Here is a 22,298-nt window from a genome sequence, read left to right as displayed (position 1 = left end):
ATCCCCTTTTCTTTGTTGAATTTATGCTTCATTTCCGGAGTGGAATGCGTGAGATTGCATTTCTACTGTTTTTCTTTAGCGGGGTCCATTAAGCCATTGAAGAATATGCCGAGATTAGGGTTTATTATCAAGCCTACCCTACGACCCCTATAATATGAACAGTCAGAAACCGGGCTCTTTTCTCGGGTATACTCTTCTGATGCGTACTTCCTACGTGCTGCCTTTGGGGTTGATGCTGGCTGTTGAAGAAAGAAACAGTCGAGCGATGGTTCTCAATTGCTAAATGTAAAAGGATAGAACATGCTAAGATACTAAAGGAATGATAAGTTGATGCTGTTTTCTTAATTCTACAGGTAGTATGGTTGCCCCAGTTCAATCTCTAGTTATTTTCGAGTGATGTGTTACATGAGCTCGTCAAAATTTAAGGGTCCAATACCAGGTCTAACTGAGTGGTTCTTCTAGACGCCTGGTGAGTGGTGATTTCACGTTGCGGTATTATTATGCATCCCACTGGCGAGAAAGTAGCTAGAGGATAGTCAAAAGTGGCTAATGTAGAATTTTACCCTGTTTTGTTTCTGGCCCTGGATTCCAGAAGGAGGCATGTTCCTGGGTTTGGCCTGTTACTGAACATTTCATTTTCCTAACCCCTTTCCAAGATAATAAAAAGTAGTTTGTTCAGAATTTTATCCCTGTGTATTATATGGTAAACACTAGAGAATTTAAATCTACAGATCAGAGAATAACCGATTTTTACATATCAGTATTTCAAGCAAATTAGCTTAGGCTTTGTTGAAATCTACGTAGTAGGTATATCTTTTTTATTAAATATTTTGGTACTTGTTTAAAATCCGGGCAACATACGAGAAGTGAAATTTGATTAATGCTAAAGAAATGGCTAAATTCTTTACACTTCATATTATTGACTTACGAATAAAGTAAACATACCATTCGATGCCTTTTTTATGCTCTTTACGAATATAATAATGATTTTGGTTGGTAATGAATTTTAGCTCCCACCCCTATATATACCACTTCAGGGTATATATTTGCACATTAGGGGGGGGGGGGTTAAAGTTTAAACTTACCTCCCATTTAGGCCTACATCAGAAATAAAATTTAGCCCCCCCTAATGTGCAAATATATACCCTGAATTGGTATATATAGGGGTGGGGGTAAAACTCATTTCCGACAAAAATGATTATTATATTTGGAAAGAGCATAAAAAAAGGCATCGAGTGGTATGTTTACTTTATTTGTAAGTCAATAATATGATTTGCCAAAAATTTACCATGAAATGAAACAAAGTATGATAAAAATATAATAGTTTAGAAACAAATTTGGGCTATATATTTGCACATTAGGGAGTGTGGGGGTAAAGCATAGCATATATTAAATACGTAACCTAACCTAGATACCTTTTTTTGCCCCTTTAACCCCAAGAAACTAAAGTTTAAGACTTTGTCACGGAGCGAACAATGCCTCACTAGGCAGCGTCTAGCATCTTTGAGATTTCAATGCGGTCTTTCTCGCGTGTTGCCTGGACTCTAAACAAGTACCAATATTTCATATATCTTTGAGATTTCAATGCGGTCTTTCTCGCGTGTTGCCTGGACTCTAAACAAGTACCAATATTTCATATATAGAGATGGTATTTTGGTTGGGTTAGGTTAGTTAGGTTAGGTATTTAATATAATGCGTTCTGTGCTTCTGTCCGGCACCCTACCATAATTCTTTATGATAGTTTTCATAATTCTGTTACCAAAGTATTACATTTTCATCATATTTTTGTGCATTTCATTAGGATTAACCTAACTTCACTTCTCGAATGTGTACCATATAATATACAAGTACCTTATAAAATTCTGAAAACCATTTTAAAACATTATAAAAGGTACTAGTTTACTGGTTGACCTCCTCAGAAGGAAACACTATAAAATTCGTAAGACTACTTCATAAAGTTCTAAAATACTTATAGGCCCTACCATACATAAAGAGCGCAACGTCGACGGCATCAAGCGACGGGAAAATTCACGGAGAATATATAGTTTAGTATAAGCCTAGAATTCGGGCTGCTGAGAAGGAAACATTTTAAGAAAACAGTTTTTACTTCACAACATGTAGAAAAATTGTAGGTCACACATTTTGAAGGCTCTTCCACCATATCTTTACCCCTATCTCCCCTAATTTGCGTAATAAAACGTCACTCTTGTTTCAATCCGCGTACGCGTAAATCAAATCAACGCAGCCGAAATCAAGAAACAGAAAAACAAACGGAAAAAAAATAATTTGGGCTATATTTTTGCACATTAGGGGGGGGAAGGGTAAAGTATAGTATAGTAATGTTGTAATATGGCTGCTCCAATTCAATCTCTAGCTATTTCCAAATAGCTAGAGGTAGGCATTAACAAGGTACAGTCTGTGTATGAATAAGATATCTTTTTATGCTATTTTCCCCTTTCTCGTAAAGGAGTGTGGATCCAATCGATAAAGAAAACGGGTGGCTACTTCTGTATTTTACCGCAAACATTCAAGAAGTGTAGTTAGGTTAATCCTAATGAAAAATACCAAAGTATGATTAAAATATAATACTTCAGAAACAAATATGGGCTATATATTTGCACATTAGGGGGGGGGGCTAACCTAACCCCTTCACCTCAACCCCTATTGTGCAAATATATAACCCAAATTATATAATAGAGACAAATAAAACCAGTTTGTTCTCAAGTTTTACACAGTGTAAACTTGACCGTTGGCGGTTTAATATATAAGTACCAACGGGTGGAACGGTAATTTGAGAATGCGGCCCTCATTTGGTGTTTAGAACCGAACCGCGTATATTGAAGAATTTCCAGAATCCGGGATACTGTTTAAAAAAATGGAGGGATAGAGGAGAATGTGTAATGGAATTTAATTTTCCCTTTTTTTCCAAAACACCATTCGCAAGACTTCTATTATTCGTCCATAGTTAGGTGAGAGTCAAGAATAAAAGTGCCCGCATATGCGGTTTCAAAGACAATTCCACGACAATTTTCCAGATAGTGAGGGGGTGAAGGCTTAAATAAGACTTTTCACATATAACCATTATGTCTGTTTTAAACATTGCATTAATTTTTATTCTTTTTCGGTCATCCTGGGAGGACTATTTTCGTTTCTCCTCTTTGTGAAAAAGTTATACGTTTCTCTTTAATCCACTTCCGCATAGAATTGCAAATGTATGGAATTTTTAGGCACATACCTTATGCCAATTAATTGGTACAATCTGTGCAGTTGTCCACACAGACCTATCTATTCAAATTAAGTATTTCTAAGAACACTACCCCCTTCCCACCTTCGTTAATTTTTTTTCCTGATTTCCCTTTTAAGACTTATTGGTTTATGGCGGCCTTTATTTAGCTAATTCTGTCACTTAAATTAATGATTTTGGCATCATGGCTAAAATACTTCAATTTTTTTCCTTTCCCAAAATTTACGATTCTAGATTTCTTTGGCAGTGATTTGTGTTTTCTCTGAAAGTTTACGAGGCACTCGTGGCGAAAAGCGGTGCTTTTTCCACTTATTTCCAAGGCCTTTTTCTCCTGATTTTTAAACGTTCCCAGTCGCTGGAACCTTTCTCTGCCATAGTGTATTTAATGCTTGTCTTAGCGAGAACGCTAGAGATTTCTGGAGCATTTTTGGAATTGGAGTTTTCAAGATTAATTGCAGCCTTATAATTTATCTAATGTCACGCATTTTGGAAAGGTAGGATGATAATAGTCTTGTGTAGTACTTGGGGGCACTACTTAAGGGGTTTTTCCGCCGTTCAATTGTTAGCTAACAAAAATTTGTTTGGACGGCGGAAACAGAATTGTTAGCTAACAGAAATAGTTAGCTCACAATTCGCAGAAACATGATATTGGGGAGGAAATTCAAAGAAAAATTCTGAAAAAGATAGTGTTGCTCTGAGTTTGTCTCACCTTGATAGTACCCAACTGACACCAAAGCTTTGAAATTTAATTAATAGAATATTTCAAAGTGTTCATATCTTATAGAAAAAAATATAACTATTAATGCCAGCAAGTGAAACAAAGGCACGAAACATTTTATTAATTGGCAAAGTACATTGAATTTAGGCGAAAACTAAAATACTAGTGCTTGAGCTTTCCTAATTTTAGTGCATTTACATAAATTATCCCATGTATGGAGGAAATGGATCAACCTAGTAAAACACATAAATTTATTACAAATGAAATTGTTATATTTTTGGTCATATCAAATTGCTATGACTACATGGCAATTTCGTTGTTTTCCTATTTTTTCAGTAGAAGAATCGATTTTTTTTTCAATGAGATTACTAGAAAAGATATTTCTAAGAAACTAAAAGGGGAAAGGAAGAAAAATAAAAAAATAGTAGAAGTCCTCGATTCTCTATCAATATTGTAAGCATAAAAAGTATCCATCTTGCTTATTTTTGAATATTTTGCATTAAATTCCCCAACAATTTCCTTCAACAAGTATTCGATTTGTTAGAGAAATCCTCTAGCAATGTTAGCTAACAAGTTTTAGTTGGACGGCGGAAAAGCGATTGTTGGGAAAAATATTAGCTAACAGTTTTTTGCTGGACAGCGGAAAAACCCCTTTAAGTAGCCTACAAATTCAAAATTCTTGGGAAGTGCTTAGTTTAGTATTAATTACTTAATGCTTAATCAAAATAAATAAGTATTGGAACTTCTCAAGCAGACACGCATTGAGGCACTTTTGTTTGGAGGGAGGGGGTCGGTAATAAACTTTCGTCTGCTCAGGTTAGCGCTAAAAATGGTTTCATTTCAGTTTGAGTTCTTGTGAGTTTTGTTTTGTGAATTTTTTTTTTGGGGGGGGGGGGATTTTTGTATTTTTAACCATTCTCACGGTTCTAAGACTATTCTGCAAACATTTGATGTTTCTTGCTTGAGTATTTTAGCTGATTTTTCTGTGCAAAAACTCACACACAGAAAAATGCTTGGTTTTGTCTAGCCTATATAAATATATATCTACTTGCAAAACAGCTGGTAAGCCAACTATGGTCGGTTACTTGGGCTTTCGGCCCTTCCTTAACTTTGTTTCTAGTCAATGTTTCGGGATTTATTTTCCCACTGCGTTTGTTTTTGATTTCCCAGAGTCTACAACTATTCTCAAGTTTCTAAATTAGTCTGCAAATGATGCTTTATAAATAATGTTTTTTCCAAAATTTCAAAATTATATGCCTTAGTTACTCCTTCCCCCTTGCATCCAAGTGACGTTCACTCTCTTACCCATACCCCCATTTTCTTTACGGGATTGAGCATAATCTCTTCATCACTTCAATGAAACCATTAGTTTTTTACACTTCAATTTAAATACGCGCTGATAATTTGGGAATGTATCATGTACAGGCTTTTAATCTCTTGACTTTAGGTATGCACGTCCACAACGGAGGGAGAGGTTAAATTTGCCCCCTTGCTTAGAAGACTAAAAATTTGGCAAAATGTAAAAAGTTACATTTTGTCCGAATGTGACACTTTTTGGGATTATGGGTTTTTAGAGTCCTCCCTTTCTAAAAACAATCTTTTGCGAGTCTGAACAACGTTATCTTTAATGAGTAGCCGCAATACTTAAAGAGGTAGAAAAGAGGTTTAAATGAAAACAGCCTCCTGGGCCCGTCTGAGGTCCTGGGCCCATCTGAGCGTTTTTTGAAATTTCACTTTTGATCGTTTCAAAAGTATGGAGGTTATAGGGCAGAATCATTTTTTCGTCAGTGTTGTCACGATGAACCATATCACGTAAAATAAATAAGCATAACTAATTATTAAATTTGAGAAGGCTTCTCGTCTGGAAAAATTCAAACATTAATTATCTGTTGATTCACAAAAAAACCACACGTTCAAAAGACAACAACACATTCTTAAGCTGTTTGGTGCAGTAGGTTTTTAGCTCATTTTTCTAGATTTTCCCCCCACGTTTCTTTTTTTTTAATTGGCACCGGCTACTACAAAAAACTGCATAACTGCATATGAAGATTTTTTTTCCATAAGAATTGAATTCCCAAATTTTCCTTATTTAAAAATTTGGAGGGTTGTGTAAATTTTCAGTTAACCAGTTTAAACTATCAGATTTCAATTTTACTGTACTTGGCAACATGACACGTCTTTAAGCTTGCGAAAGTGGAATTTAAACGTCAAATTCTTTTATTAGAAATGGTGTCGAGTCTAATAATTCCTTAGCTATTATAATCTAATCTGACCGTTTTTTAAACAGCTTAAACTCAAGTTTTCCGTGCAAAAAGATTGGTAATAATGCCTTGGCGTTTGGTTTATTCGTAACATCCTCAAATCTAATAAAAATGCTTAAAAATTAAACTATTTGATCTGTTGAAATTGGTGGATTAAAACGTGATGGGTTTCTGATGATGATATGAGTAAAACCTGTAAAGCATGCATTACTCTCTAGGCACGTAGGCCTAAATCTAGAGGTGGTTCCAATCTATGGGAGTTAATCATTACTAGAGAATAAATCTGTGACGAGAAAAGTAAGAGCTGCCAAATCTTTTAATAATATTCTCTCAATGCTGCTGATTATGCTTGCGGCATCCATCATGGTTGTAGAATCATCGAAAATTAAAAAAAACACGTTTTGAAAAAAAAATTCAGATGAAGAAAATCACCATTTGAAGCTGGTTTAGGAATAGATTAACTATTTCGATTAACTTCAACGATAAAAGTTTATCACAAAAACAAATTTATTGGACTTTTATAAAATACCCCGAAACTCCACAAATTGTCGGATCGAAATGAAAACTACACCATTGGAATTTTCATACCCAAAAACCTTAAGGGAAGAATTACAGTTCCCATCTTCGGCAACAAGGAATGTTTTTTGGTACTCTTCTCAAATACAGGACACATGAAAGACCGCATAGAAATCTCAAAGCCGGTATTGATAAACAGGTTTCTGCGGCATAGTGAGATATTGCTCACTCCGTGACAAAGATTTAAACGTTAGTCCTTTGGGGGTTTAGAGGGAGTAAAAGGAAGGTAGGTTATGTATTTAATAGATGCTTTGCTTTATCCCCCCATCCTAATTTGCAAATATATAGCCCAGATTTGTTCATAATATATTATATTTTCATCCTACTTTGTTTTATTTCATTAGCATTACCCAAACTTCACTTCTCGCGTGTGTCCTGTATTTGAGAAGAGTATCTTTTTTTTCGCATGGAAAGTGCTAATATTCTGCATCATTGAAAATTCAAGAAATCCTGTTTTGAGAAAAAACTGTCTAGTGAAGAAAAATCACCATTTAGAGCTGATTCAGGAATAGTAACTATTGTTTCAATTTACCTTAACGGTTAAAGTTAACGCAAAAACAATTTGATTTGAATTTTAAAAAATACCCCGAAACTCGACAAAACTGGTGTCGGATCGAAATGAAAATTGCAACATTGGAATTTTTATAGCAAAAAATCCTACACGGGGAAATTAAAAACCTCGTCTTGAGCAACAAGGACTTTTTTTCGCATGGAAAGTGCTGTCGTGCCTTTTTTTTGCCGCTTGTGGGACACTGAAATATCAGAGATAGATTTTTAAGGGCTTATTTGAAAGATATTTTTTAAATATACGTTCTTTGTGTAGGTAACAAAAGATAATTTAAAAATTAAATGCAATTTTTGACAAAAATTACATCTTCATATGCAAGATGATATAGCGCCCGCATCTTTCGATAAGAAATATAACTCATTTATCTTTTAAGAAGTACTTTGAACAGCGGCTTGTGGAAAATCGATGAAAACATCGTTCGTTCTTTACGATCTGATGTTTTTTTTCCTGTGTGTGATGTATAAGTAGAAGGGTCTAATTAACTATGTTAGGGATGTATAATATGAGCACAGCACATGCGCACATTTGTCACCGGGAGGGTTATTGAGCTTTAAACTTCCAAAAGGGGGGAATTGCATGTTGCATGAGCTTTAACTGTAAAACTCTTTTACGGGACGTGGTGTCGGGTGTAGTTCCATTACTTTTGTAATCTAACCTGATCGTTTTAAAATCGCTGAATCAAAATCCAAATTTTCTATAACGACTCTGTTCTCATAACGTAACGACTTGCAATGTTTGCAAATTTTGGTAAATCAAATGGTGAAAGGGCTGTTGGATATTAGCTTGAGACTTACAGAACATGCCCAAACTTTGAACCATTTGATTAGTTGCTGAAGTTGGGAGAGTATACTGAGATTGGTCTCCATAAATGGATCTGCTAGGCATACAACTCTTCGTTGTCAAAAGAGAGCAATATCTCAGGAAAGGCTTATGGAGTCTATTCAAAATTTCAGATTATGTTTTGGATGGGGGAGGGGTTGTTTTAAATCAAAATAGTCTATTTGCATACAGATTGCCAAAAGGGTGTATGTGAAAAAAAAAACACAATATTAAGTCCGGTCTTCCAGGAAATGTTCAGATAAATGTTGAACTCAATCGAACGACGTTATATGTGTTCAGGTTTTCAGAATAATGTTTTTTTTCCCAAACCACACACCTAGAAAACGCTTTTGTCAAGGTCTGAAATAAACATGTTTAAAGAGTTAGAAACGAAGATAACTGAGTTGATTTCAATTTGAGCAAAATTTATTGAGAAAAATATACAAATAATAAAAAAATATATATACATATATATATATATATATATATATATATATATATATATATATATATATATATATATATATATATATATATATATATATATATATATATATATATATATATATATATATATATATATATATATATATATATATATATATATATATATATATATATATATATATATATATATATATATATTAACACATTCGAGTCGAAGCAGGCTGTAAACATCCAAAATTCCAAAATGGTTCTCCCAAAGATGTATATATACATATATATATATATATATATATATATATATATATATATATATATATATATATATATATATATATATATATATATATATATATATCCAACATTTAAACCTATATACTTTAAGCAGCCCCATTCCATGACATCAAGGTGGCGTGCCCCTGCTTGATCATCTCTTTCATCCTTTCTTGGCCTTAAATGGTCATTTATTTGAACGGCCATATCAGGTTTTCAAACTTCAAGGTTTTCAAATTTCCAGATTCAAAATCCTCTATTAAAGTTCTATTAGATTCTCTAAAGCTATTAAAATTCTCATAAAATTGTTTACGCAATAAACTTTTACTATTGAGACAAACCGAAATAACAGTTACCATTCCTAAATTAGCTTCAAATGACATCTGTGATGGAGCCATAAAGCCTGTAATAATAATAATAAAAAAAAATCTTCCTCACTTGAGGGTTTTTACAAAACGCGTTTCTAAATTTTCGGTTACTACGGGCTAGAAGTCGGCTTTTTTTAGCACGAGCGAGACAAATTACAACTTCCTTGCAAGCGAATAAATTTATTAGAACAAAAAGATGAAAAAAATGAATAAAACAAGTTAACTATTAAAACGTATGAAATTGATATTAGTTCTGAATCGAATGTATGTACCTTATCTTAGTTTTTCATTCTATCTATGTACTTTATTAGACTAAAGATAAAGAACAAGGTACCACTTTAAGGGTATCTTTAAGAGCTAAAAGTGGAATTTGCGAGAATAGTAATTACTATATTTGTGAAAAACATTTAAAACATCAAGTAGAATGTTCATCTTTTAGATAGCGAATTAATCGAGGCATCCGGAAATTTACGGTAGACCTATTTGCTGTAGGCTATTTACAAACATTGATACCGATTAGGTCCTTTGATAATAATTTGAAACTTACAAAAGATGGCAACACTCTGAAAGTGGTTCCAAATATATGGAATTCATTAAGTTTGATGTTACCCATCAGAAGCTATGAGCCTGAGAAAATCTATTTGATTTTCGAAAAGGGGGGAAACACCCCTAAAAAAGTAAAAGCAATCTTAATGAAAATCACATCTTAAAATTCAGCATATCAGAGAAACCTACTGTAGAGGTTTCAAGCTCACATCTACAAAATGTGTAATTTTGTATATTTTTTGGCAGAAGAAAGATCACAGATTGGTGTTTATTTGTTTTTTTTTCTTTGTTTATTTTTTCCCAGGGGGTGATCGTATCGAACTGATGGTTCTAGAAGGTCAGGAGAGAGCTCATTCAAACAGAAATCAAAAGTTCTAGTGCTCTTTTCAGTGAAAAAAAAAATATTGGAGGGCAACTACCTCCCTTCCCACGCCCATTTTTCCCCATATACGCCTTTTCAAAATTTTATTACAGTCATTTCATTCAGCATAGTTGAAAGGTCCAATAACTGTGCCTTTGTTGATGACATGACTCTCTAGAGTCCCTGGGAAAGGGTTGTGAGCTACGCAATTTGCCCATATTGTTCACGTATAGTGGTTTGTTATTGGGAAATATACGGAACTTTCCTTTGGGAAATTTTCTGCTGACAGGGGGATTTTCCATGGGGAAAGCCTTCTGGAAGGAGGAAAGTTTCTGAGAGGACTTTTCCAGTGATATTATTGCACGGGGGGGGGGGGGGGCAGGGGAATAGAATTCCCTGGCATGATTTGAAAAATGTTCAGAAAGCAAATAAAAAAAAAGAAGTTTTTTCAACTGTAAGTATGAAGCAACATTAAAATTTAAAACAAAGAGAAATTGTTTTGTACATGAGGGGACTGTCCCTTCCTCAACCCTCGCTCTTTACGCCAAATTTGACTTTTCCCCCTGATTCTTTAAGAGTGGCTACCCAAACACAAGTTAGAATGACAAGTATTTTTCAAGAAGTTTTAGACTTTAGCGTAAAGAGCAATGATTGAGGAAGGGGCAGCCCCCCCCATATTTAGAATAAGGTATTTGTTAATTATCCTGCCTGACCACACTCAAGAAGTGAAGTTAGGCTAATCATAATGAAATATACTAAAATAAGATAAAAATATAATACTGTAGTAACAAAATTATGGAAACTACAACAGGAAATTATGGAAAGCAGGCCGCGCAGAACGCAATATATTAAAGGTATTGGTGCATTATAACTAAACCAGCGCTATAGACTGTGCAAGGAAAACAGACACGTAACCTGTCAAACGGCTATTTGCTATCTCAATTGATTGCAAAGCGTGCTTTCTCATTGCGTTTACAATATTTAAACTTCTTTTTTTTGTGGTTTAGGGGGGGGGGGGACGGGACCAAGGGTAGGCTATGTATTTAATATATGCTATGCATAACGCCCACCCCCCCTTAATGTGCAAATATATAGCCCAAATTTGATTCTAAACTATTATATATTCATCTAATATATTTAATTAATTAGCATTAACCAAAATTGACTTCTTTCGTGTATAGCGCTGGTTTAGTTATAATGCACAAGTACCACATTAAATTCCTAACCAAACCAAAATACCAACTCTATATATATTAAATATTTTATTAAAATATACCCGCATTGTAGTTTACCTCTCTCAGGCTAAGCTGATATCTCCCAATGCATACTGAGATACAGAGAGAAGCCGGTTTTTTCAAACAGTTCGTGGTAACGAACTGTAAGTAAGGAGTGACCCGGCTCAATGGTAACCGAAACTCTAAAAAACGGAATTTTGATACTAATTGATACATAAAAAGAATCAGATTTTAATTCTGATTTCAAATATATAAGTTTTATCAAGTTTAATCTTACCCATCAAAAGTTACGCGCCTGAGAAATTTGGCTGATTTTCGAAAAAAGGGGGAAAGACCCCCTAAAAATTATATAACCTTAATGAAAATCACATCATCATATTCAGCGTATCAGAGAACCCTACTGTAGAGGTTTCAAGCTCCTATCTACAAAAATGTGGGATTTTCTATTTTTTGCCAGAAGAAAGATCACGGATGCGTGTTTATTTTTTTTTCCAGGGGTAATCGTATTGACCCAGTGGTCCTAGAATATCTTAGGAGGGCTCATTGGAACGGAAATTAAAAGTTCTAGTGCCGTTTTTGAGTGACCAAAAAAATGGAGGGCAACTAGGCCCCCTCCCACGCTAATTTTTTTCTCAAAGTCACCCAATTAAAATTTTGAGATAGCCATTTTGTTCAGCATAGTCGAAAATCTAATAAATGTGTCTTTTAGGATGACTTAATCCCCTACAGTTCCCAGGGGAAGGGCTGCAAGTTATGAACTTTGCCCATTGCTTACATATTGTATTGGTTATTGGGAGGTATACAGACATTTTCAGGAAGGATTTTTTTCTGGTGGGGGGGGGCTGGAGGAGGGGCTTACTCGGGAGAATCTTTTCGTGGAGGATGTTTCTTTGGGGTAAGGGACATTTCTATGAAGGGGGCGCCGGATTTTCAAGCATTATTTAAAAAACGATCAGAAACTAAATAAAAAAAAAACAAGTTTTTTCAACTGAAATTAGGAAGCAACATTAGAACTTAAAGCGAACAGAAGTTATTACGTATATGAGGGGGTTCTCCCCCAAGTCAATAACTCGCTCTTTACGCTACAGTTTTTTTTAGTGCTTTCAAAAGAGCTATCTATTCTAATTAAACGGCCTTTGTGATTCAGGGGTTTGTTAATAAAATTTTTTTTAACTTTTAACGTAAAGAGCATGGTATTGACAAAGGGGAGAACCCCCTCATATACGTAATAACATATACGTAATAAAAAAAAACAATAAAAAAAACAAGCGATACGGCTCAATAGCAATCGAAACTTTTAAAACCGAATTTTGATGTCAATAAATGTATCAAAATAATGGGCTTATAATGCTGATTCTAAATATATAAATTTTATTAAGTTTAGTATTACTCATCAAAGGCTACGAGCCTGAGAAAATGTACCTGATTTTTTAAAGGGGAGAAAACATCCCCTACAAGTGAAAGAATTTTAATGAAAATCACACCGTCAGATTCAGCGTATCAGAAAACCCTATTACATAGGTTTCAAGCTCATATCTGCAAAAATCTGCAACTTTGTATTTTTTGCCAGAAGAAAAATATACGAATATAGAAAGTTAGTTACGTAAGTTAATTTGTAAATTACGTCAGAACCAAATTTAGAGACAGCCATTTAGCAAAAGAAAAGTAAAATTTTTATGCAAATTTTGTTTATTTATTCAATGACGGTGAGCCAAAATAAAAGCTGCAGTAACTAAAAAACGATCAGAAATTAAATATAAAAAACAAGTTTTTTCAACTGAAAGTAAGAAGCAACATTAGAAATTAAAACGAACAGAAATTATTACGTATATGAGGGGGTTCTCCCCCAAGTCAGTACCTCGCTGTTTATGCTACAGTTTTTTTTTAGTGCTTTCAAACTACTAATACTACTACTAACAACTCATCGCAGCACAAAGCCGCCTGAGGCCAACACAGCTACGCACGCTCCTCCACCCCAATCTATTCAAAGCCTCCCTTTTTACACCCGCCCACGAAGTTCCCATTTCCTTTAAATCTTTCTTTATGACTTCCTCCCACCCCAGATGGGGACGACCTGCTTTCCGTCTAGCCCTAGATGGTTGGCCGAAAAGAACAATCTTCGGCAATCTGTCATCCTTCATCCGCACAACATGCCCTAATCACCTCAACCTTTCTTTCATTATAGCCCTAGAAAGCGGTATTGAACCACATTTTTCGTACAGCCTATTGATTGAAATACGGTCAGTCAACCGGGTACTCAGAAGAATCCTTAATCAATTTCTCTGGAAAAGATCTAGCAAATCTTCATCTGCTTTTCGGAGCGCCCATGCTTCAGAGCCATATTTGACCACTGTCATTACTGTAGCTTGTAATATTCTATTCTTGGTTTGCAGACTTATATTACAATTCTTCCAGACTTTTTTTTAACTGTGAAAAAACACCCTGAGTCTTGGCTATTCTACATTTGACATCTTCACTGCTCCCGTCGTCTTTACTAATAATACTGCCAAGGCGTACTAAGTTTTCCATCAGGTTAATCTTTACATTACCCCATGTCAACTTTCCATCTTCCCTTATTCCTATCCTTACTGATCTTTTCTTCTTAACATTAATTTTCAAACCAATACTAGCACCCCGAGCTCGCAAAACCTGTAAAACTTCATTCATTTTGCTCACACTTTCATCTAGGACGCTTAAATCATCAGAATAATCTAAGTCTAGGAGACTTTTTCCTCCCCATTTGATTCCGTGGTCTCCCATTGCCTTTCCTGTGCTCCTTAAAACAAAGTTCATCAAAATAATCCATGTAAAGGGGGATAGAACACAACCCTGCTTAACTCCTGATTTAATACAAAACCAGCTGCTAACCTCATTTCCTACCTTAACCGCAGCAGTGTTATTCTCGTACATAGCACTAATCACTTTAATGTATTAAAGTAATGTATTTAATGTATTAATGTTTTAATGTATTATCACTTTAATCACTTTAATTCACTTTAATGGTATACCATACAAGGATAAAACCTTTACTAAAGCTCATCTATCAACAGAATCGAACGCTTGCTCATAATCTATAAAACTGAGGACCAAAGGTGTTTGAAAACTTAGGCACTTCTCAATTATTAGCCTAAGAGTGAAAATTTGGTCAACACATCCTCTACCTTTTCTAAAACCGCACTGCTCTTCTCTTAAAACTTTGTCTACGACATCTCTCAGTCTAAAAAGTACCATATTATAAAGCACTTTGCTACCTACAGAGACCAGACTAATGTCTCGATGATTACCACACTCACTCTTATCACCTTTCTGATAAAGTGGCTTAGTTAAGGTTTTCCTAAAATCGTTAGGTACTTCCCCTTTTTCAAAAATCATATTCATAATCTTCAATAACTTATTTCTGACCTCAGAGCCACCATATTTAAGAAGCTCATTTACCACCCTATCAGCACCTGGAGCCTTATTATTCTTTAATCCTTTTAGTACTGTTGCTAATTCCTCCTCACAAAACAAATCTTCCTTCACATCCAAGGTATCACAAACTTTTTCATTTTCCTCTATATTTTTTCCTGCAACTCTATCTCGGTTAAGCAAGTTCTCAAAATGTTCGGGCCATCTCTCTTTAGTTTTTTCCTTATCGCTAATTGCCACCCCATTCCTATCTTTAACTGGGACAAGTCCGGATTGACTACTACCTCCCAATTTGTTAACGTGCCAGTACAATATTTTAAATAGTAATCGAAACTTTTTAAAACGGAATTTTGATGTCAATAAATGTATCAAAAGAATGGGCTTATAATGCTGATTCTAAATATATTTAATTTTATTAAGTTTAGTATTACTCATCAAAGGCTACGAGCCTGAGAAAATTTACCTGATTTTTTAAAGAGGGGGGAAACATCCCCTAAAAGTGAAAATTTTTTAATGAAAAAACCGTCAGATTCAGCGTATCAGAAAACTCTATTACATAGGTTTCAAGCTCATATCTGCAAAAATCTGCAACTTTGTATTTTTTGCCAGAAGAAAAATATACGAATATAGAAGTTCGTTACGTAACTTAATTTGTAAATTACGTCAGAGCCAAATTTAGAGACAGCCATTTCGCAAAAGAAAGTAAAATTTTTATGCAAATTTTGTTTACTTATTCAATGATTTTTATACAAAACTTCATTAACTAAAAAAAGATCAGAAATTAAATAAAAAAAACAAGTTTTTTAAACTGAAAATAAGGAGCGACATTAAAACTTAAAACGAACAGAAATTATTCCGTATATGAAAGAGGCTGTCCCCTCCGCAACGCCTCGCTCTTTACGCAAAAGTTTGACCCTGTCTCACAACTTTATTTTTTAAATCAATAAAAAACTTTAGCGTAAAGAGCGAGGCGTTGAGGAGGGGACAGCCCCTTTCATATATACGGAATAATTTCTGTTCGTTTTAAATTTTAATGTCGCTCCTTACTTATTTTCCACGGAAGGTATATTCCAGGGGGGGGGGGTAATTTTCCGCCGGGGGGGTAAAATTCCCCCCGAAATGTTTGTCCGGACTCGTAAAAACGTAATAAAATAAATATAAAAAATGACATTAGTTTTTTGAAGTTTTTTTTGTAACCCTCCTCCCGAAGAACAATCTTTTTGTACCCCCCCCGGGAAAAATCCTGGATATAGCTCTGACTTTAGATCAAATCGCAAATTTTGTAAAAATCAAGAATAGTGGCTCTCCTTGAAGAAGATGTGCTAGAACAAAAAGATAAACATTTTTAGATTGCTAAGTTTGGTACTTGTCTAAAATCCAGTAGTCACGCGAAAAACCGCATCGAGAAAGAGCGAGATGTTTAATGAAAAACAGGTTTCCGCTAAATGTGAGGTAGGCCTATTGCTCACTCCGTGAAAAATGTCTAAACTTTAGTTTTTTGGGGGTTAAAGGGGCAAAAAAGGTACCTAGGTTAGGTTCCGTATTTAATATATGTTATACTTTACCCCTCCTCCCTGCTTTACCCCTCCTCTCTAATGTGCAAATATATAGCCCAAATTTTGTTTCTGAACTATTATATTTTCATCCTTTTTTGTTTTATTTCATTAGCATTATCGAAACTTCACTTACCGCGTGACTACTGGATTCTAGAGTAGTAAATTAATTTTTTATTCCTTTTTAAGGTTTTTTTGGCGTTTTGACAGTTCATCCCCAGCCCCCTTCTAATGGTCTTATACGGCTATATAAAAACTAAGAAAAATATAATATTCGTATTTTACCATTTTTATCTGTTTTGAATCAGTTTTTATCAAATTTTCTATTATTTTTTCGCATAACCTAGGGCTATATGAGATCATTAGGGAGGGGGGGATAAATTTTCAAAAACGCGAACAAAAATGTAAAAATGAACATAAAATTAGCAATCTAAAAGTGTCTCTTTTTGTTCTAACATATCTCCTTCTAAAGAGCCGCTATTCTAGACCTTTACCCACAAATTCTTGTATCTTAGCGTGTTTCACCCTGTTCTAGCCTGACCCTCATACAATAGAGAATGAGAAATTGATAAGAGTTGGGTCTTGGCGATGCAACATGGGAAGATAAGGATTTAAAACCCTTAGGACCTCTGAAAGTCTGGAGAGACTTCACTAAAAACGTAGAAAATTTCAAAGAAAATTGGATAACCGATGTGACTAATATGCAATGTTATAAGATTCAAGCTGAAGATCCTCTGGTAGAAATAATCAGACTTATATTTCCAAGAGTTATTTTAAGTCAAGATCTAGTCTGCGCAGAGTAGGCTTAGCTTATAGCTTGGGATAATCTTATCTAAGCTGGCAGGGATTTTGATGACACAATTTTTTTTTAAGGAACAAAATTGCCAACTGCTAGATGACGTTTGTGATTTTTCTTTTCGATACTACAGCCAGTTTCCACTCTTAAGTTTCCTAAACTCTTTGACTTATACGAAAACGAGAAATAAACTGCAATTGAATTTGAACAAAATAGAAGAAAACACTGAAGGCACGTAGACCAGTGCTTGCGTAAATACTTTGTTTCTCCGAAAATACATTTCTTCATGGTCCTAGATAGACCCCGGCGCCGCGCCGGCGGATCGACCGAACGCGACCGACGAGAGGCCCGGTCGAACGCCGCCGACGTGCCGTGACGTCACTGGCGCGCCATAGGCGCACCGCCGCCGGCAAAGGCAGCGGCGTTCGGTCGACTTTAAATTATTTTTACGGCAATTCTTTACTGCGTCAACCGCAAAGTCGGAGCTTTTCTTTCTCGGGTGGTTTAGAATTTCGATTTTCCTGATTCGAAATCAAGCAGAGCTTGCTCTATCCTCGAATTTTTGGGTATTTCCCCGAAAATCTATGTGTCACCCCGAAAAAAAATTTGGTTCCCCGAATCCCCGAAAATCACGCAATCACGGTGCCACCCCTAAAGTTTGACTTTCTCACAACTCTATTTTTTTTAAACAATAAAAAACTTTAGCGTAAAGCGCGCGGCGTTGAGGAGGGGACAGCCCCTTTCATATACGGAATAATTTCTGTTCGTTTTAAGTTTTAATGTCGCTCCTTACTTTCAATTAAAAAAACTTGTTTTTTTATTTAATTTTTGAACGTTTTTGCATAAATGCAGGTTTTGATCTTGGCTCACAGTACATGAATAATTAAAGCACAATTTTCATATTAATTTACTTTTATTTGGTTAAATGGCTCTCTCGAAACTTGTTTCATTTTATTTACAAACGTTTTTATTAGTAATAAATATACGTAACTTACGAATTAACTTACGCAACGAACTTCTGTATTCATATATTTTTAATACATATATTAGGGGGTTCGCCAGTAGTATGTTAACTTATACTTTGCGTACGGCCCTAGGAATCTCTATGTTATTTGCGGAGACGTATACACCTTTTCAAAGAGATTCAGAACTCCCTCACATGGCATTATACTTCTAGTCCATCTTGTGCTAGTTGGGAATTGCGTAATATGTTATGAAGGACAAGTTTCTGACATAATTTACGTAGACTAGATTTCTACTTCATGATATATATGGTATACATGCCTTTTAGGGTAAATCCGTGTCAGAAAACCAGTGTGTCTTGTTTAGGTGTTAATATATTCAGTTATTTTTTTTTGTATAAATTCAAGTTTCAAATTATAATTTTGTACAGTTTGAATAGTTCATTCGTTCTATCGATATCTATATTTTACAATCATTTACATTGATAGAGATATGGAATATTCCAAGCGACTTCTGATGAGTAAAATTTTCCCATATTATAATAAAAAAAGAAATCTATTTTTGTCTTACCATTAAGTTATGGAAGAATTTCTTTTACCTTCCTTACGTACACTTTTTTTCACCGTATTGATAGCGCTTTTAAAAAAGCTTTATATGTTAACTAAACAGTCCCGGTATTTCAATTTTAGTAAATATTCAAAAAAAGAGAGGCAGGTTCACTTTGATTTTGGCTCATTGTATATGAAAAATTAAAATAGAATTTGCATATTAGTTTCGGTAGATTTAATCCGGATATGAAGAGTCACCCCCTCCTCAATATCATGCTCTTTACGCTAAAGCTGTTAGCGCTTTCAAAAAAGCTTCCTATTCCAATTAAAAAGTCCATGTTTTTTTCTTCAAATTTCAGTAAAAATTCAAAACAGTGCCAATCAGTGTCGCTATAAAATAATCAAATCACTTTTCATCTTTCTACTTGAAAAGGGGGTTAATATTCAAATAGGGCGAGTAGTTTCACCAGTAAAATATTCAAATCCCTTTACATTCTTCTATCTGAAAAGAGATGTTTTCTCACTATTTGATTAAGTTTAGCATGTTTACAAATTTGTTGGCTAAATGGCTTTTCTCAAAATTGAGTTACGAATTAACTTACGAATTAACTTACATAACGAAACTTCTATATTTATATGTTTTATCCCATGCATTAAGGAGTTTACCCCTAGTCAAAACCTCGCTCTTTACGTTAAAGTTCAAAATTTGTTCAAATCACGAACTCTTGAATCACAAAGGCCGGTTAATTAGGATAGATACTTCTTTTGAAAGTGCTAAAAAAATAAACTTTAGCGTAAAGGGGTGAGATATTGACTAGAGGGCGACCCCCTTCATATACTTAATATTTTTTTGGTTTAGGCTATGTCTAGGAGTCTTCTTTCTTCCTTTTTTCTGTGATTTTAAGTATTTCAGAATTTAAGTATATAAAGTTTTAAAAGCTTTAAATATAAAAAAAGATATATAATTGTCAACTTTTTGTGTTTGGTACTATGGAATTGAAAAGCCCAGTGCCTTCCATTAATATTCTGAATAAGTAAAAATTGAAGTAGCTAATTAAATTGTGTAATTTTTTTCAACTTTTGGGAGTTTGGTACTGTGGTATTGAAGGGGCAGTGCCCTCTCATAAGCTAAATAGTTTGAAAACTGAAAATGATTTTTATTTTAGAATGCTGTTGATCAGCAATCGCAGCAAAAACGTGCAAAATTGGATGAAACTCAGGATAACACCGAGACAGGATTAATCGAATCATTGAATGCAATCAGGCCAACTGTAATTCGCCTCGCACCGCATTCCGAAAGAGAGAAGGAATCTGGCGAGCTAGCTGTGATTTTCGACGTAAGTTTTTAAATAGATATTCTGAAAATATTTTAATAATTTAGCAAATCGACTCCTTATATGTTGCGGTGAATAATACTATTTCGCGATTGACGTGTAAAAATTTGCGGCACAATATAACTGAATTAGCATGCATATATTTGGGGTAATAAGATACAGGAGCCTTATGGGTGTTACAATTTTATAGGCCTGTCAGCTTCATCTATGCTTGAGTTATCTTTGAAAAACTTATTTAGTAGAAAAAGTGTTTTTAATTAATTCCTTATGAATGACGTCTGAAACACAAGGGTGGTTCAATTAGAACAATAAGTAACTTTTTTTGAATATTCGTCTTCGATATTCAACGGATTTTTAATGTTTAAATTTTTATGTTAACTAATTAGCTCCTATTTCTAAAGTTCAACGCGGCGCCACTGTCAAAATGGAATACTGGGTACTTGTCTGTTAAACGAAACACACTCAAAGAAGTGAAGTTATATTAATACTAGTAAAATATACCCAAACATGATGACAATATTAAAGAAAAATATGGAAAGCAGGCCACGTAGAACAAATTAAATTAAATACCCAACCCCCTAACCATCTCTATATATCCGATAGACAATTAATATATACATGCATCGTAGTTTTTCTCACTCAGAACAAGCAAATCATAACTGAACCCACAAAGGGAAATCAGTTTATCTGTCAGATCGTACACAGTGTAATTCTAGAGTGTGTTTCGTTTAACAGACAAGTTCCGGGTAATGTTTGAAGAACTTCATAATTTTTGAAACAATCAAAAGAAAGACAACATTGAAGGCTACTTTAATAATAAAAGTCGGTACAAGATTCGTCATCGGGGGGGGGGGGGATATTTACCTAAGCTTTAATTCTTAAATCGTTTGTAAATTTTTAAAAGTTTGTCCTTTGAAAAGAAAAATTGTGTCCTGTGGAACTGGTAAAACCACTCTCAATAGGTTTCAATCACGAAGAAACAAAAAACATTGCTTACTATCAAAAGCAAGCTGATATTCATTAATCAAAATTTCTGTCAGGAATTATGTGTTAACAGCCAGAAATTCAATCTCCATGAATTTAGTAAAAACAATTGTTATGATTAGTGAAGCACAAATTGCACTAATTATTTTCATTATTATCCTATTCAGTTAATAATCATAGTTGTTGCAAGAGTCGCCATCGGGGTTCTTAGGGCAAATTTTACGGCAGTATTAAGTGTAATCACGAGCAAAATCAAAATTTATTACTTTTCTTGTTCGTGCAGAGAAAAATCGAAATGGAGGCGCTACGCAAAAGACACTTTAAATCCAAGGGGGGGGGGCACTTTAATTGTTGATATGGAAGGAGAAAAAAGTTCTTCTCTTACAATGATTTATTTAGTCCAGGTTTACTGCGTCCAGCACTTCAATCAAATCCGTCGCCAAGCGACATTGGAAAATTCGGATTGTCGAGAAAAGGGAGAAAGTTACACCAACACCAGCGACCAATGTATGGGATGCATGCCCATTAACCGAGGCTGAAGAGCAATGCTTCATAGAACCTACTGCCTCGGTTGAACGATGGTCAGGTTTTATTGAGAATTACAATCAAGAGGGACAGGCACTAGAGTTGGATCCCTATTTTGAATTTTCATTCTGAAAATTATATTTTTTTTTTCGAATAAAACCATTAGTTTTATATATCATTCTCTTGTTCTAACTTATCCTCTGAGAATAAGACTTCATTTTCCTGACAAAATCAAATATATTTTTAACATGTTCGATTTTCATTATGAAAGACCTATGCCCATGTAACTTTTTTTTCTTTCAGTTGTTCGGATGGTGGGATAATGAATACGAAAAATTCACATAGTTTATTAAATTTATAAAAATAATGGTTATTTCACATAAAAAAATAAGTCCCTTTTTTATAAATTAATGAAATACCACCGCCATTGGGCGATGAAACATCAGCATTTACTGATCCAATTCTAGCACCTCCAGTGGAGTTCAGAGACGAACCATCAGCATTAGTTCTAGACAATATGGAATGGCATAGAGGTTTTCTTAATGATGTTTTTGGGGATATGGCTAGCGTAGATGATTTAACTTGTGACTTTGATATGATAGAGGATCCAGAATGGATAGATTCATGCGTGAGCATTTAGGTGATGTTAGTAGTGCAAATGAACTGGATCCTCATACAGAAATTACGTCACAGGACAATACAGTCCGGCTCGATCAATTGTCCCCAAACACACTGGAAGACATGCTAACTAGCCTAGGGGACTTTATGCCATCT

The 22,298-nt window shown here is 34.6% G+C and overlaps 1 protein-coding gene across 2 annotated transcripts in view; it reads left to right on the top strand.

Moving 5' to 3' along the window:
- The first annotated feature begins 217 nt into the window (after nt 1-217).
- Nucleotides 218-22,298, top strand: part of LOC148943127 (growth arrest-specific protein 1-like) — a 113,530-nt gene continuing 91,449 nt past the window's right edge. The window contains exon 1 of one of the 2 annotated variants that reach the window (XM_089102279.1): nt 218-353. The gene's annotated coding sequence lies outside the window, so the exon portion shown is untranslated. Of the gene's footprint in view, nt 354-3,601; nt 3,739-22,298 lie in introns of those variants that run through there. The other variant, XM_089102280.1, reaches the window with a different exon arrangement.

This window comes from Artemia sp. Qi Xiang Cuo, chromosome 16 (assembly GCF_049724085.1).
Source record: "Artemia sp. Qi Xiang Cuo chromosome 16, ASM4972408v1, whole genome shotgun sequence".
NCBI lineage: Eukaryota > Metazoa > Arthropoda > Branchiopoda > Anostraca > Artemiidae > Artemia > Artemia sp. Qi Xiang Cuo.
The sequence above is the reverse complement of the archived record's forward strand: the minus strand, read 5'-3'. Positions and strand labels throughout refer to the sequence as shown.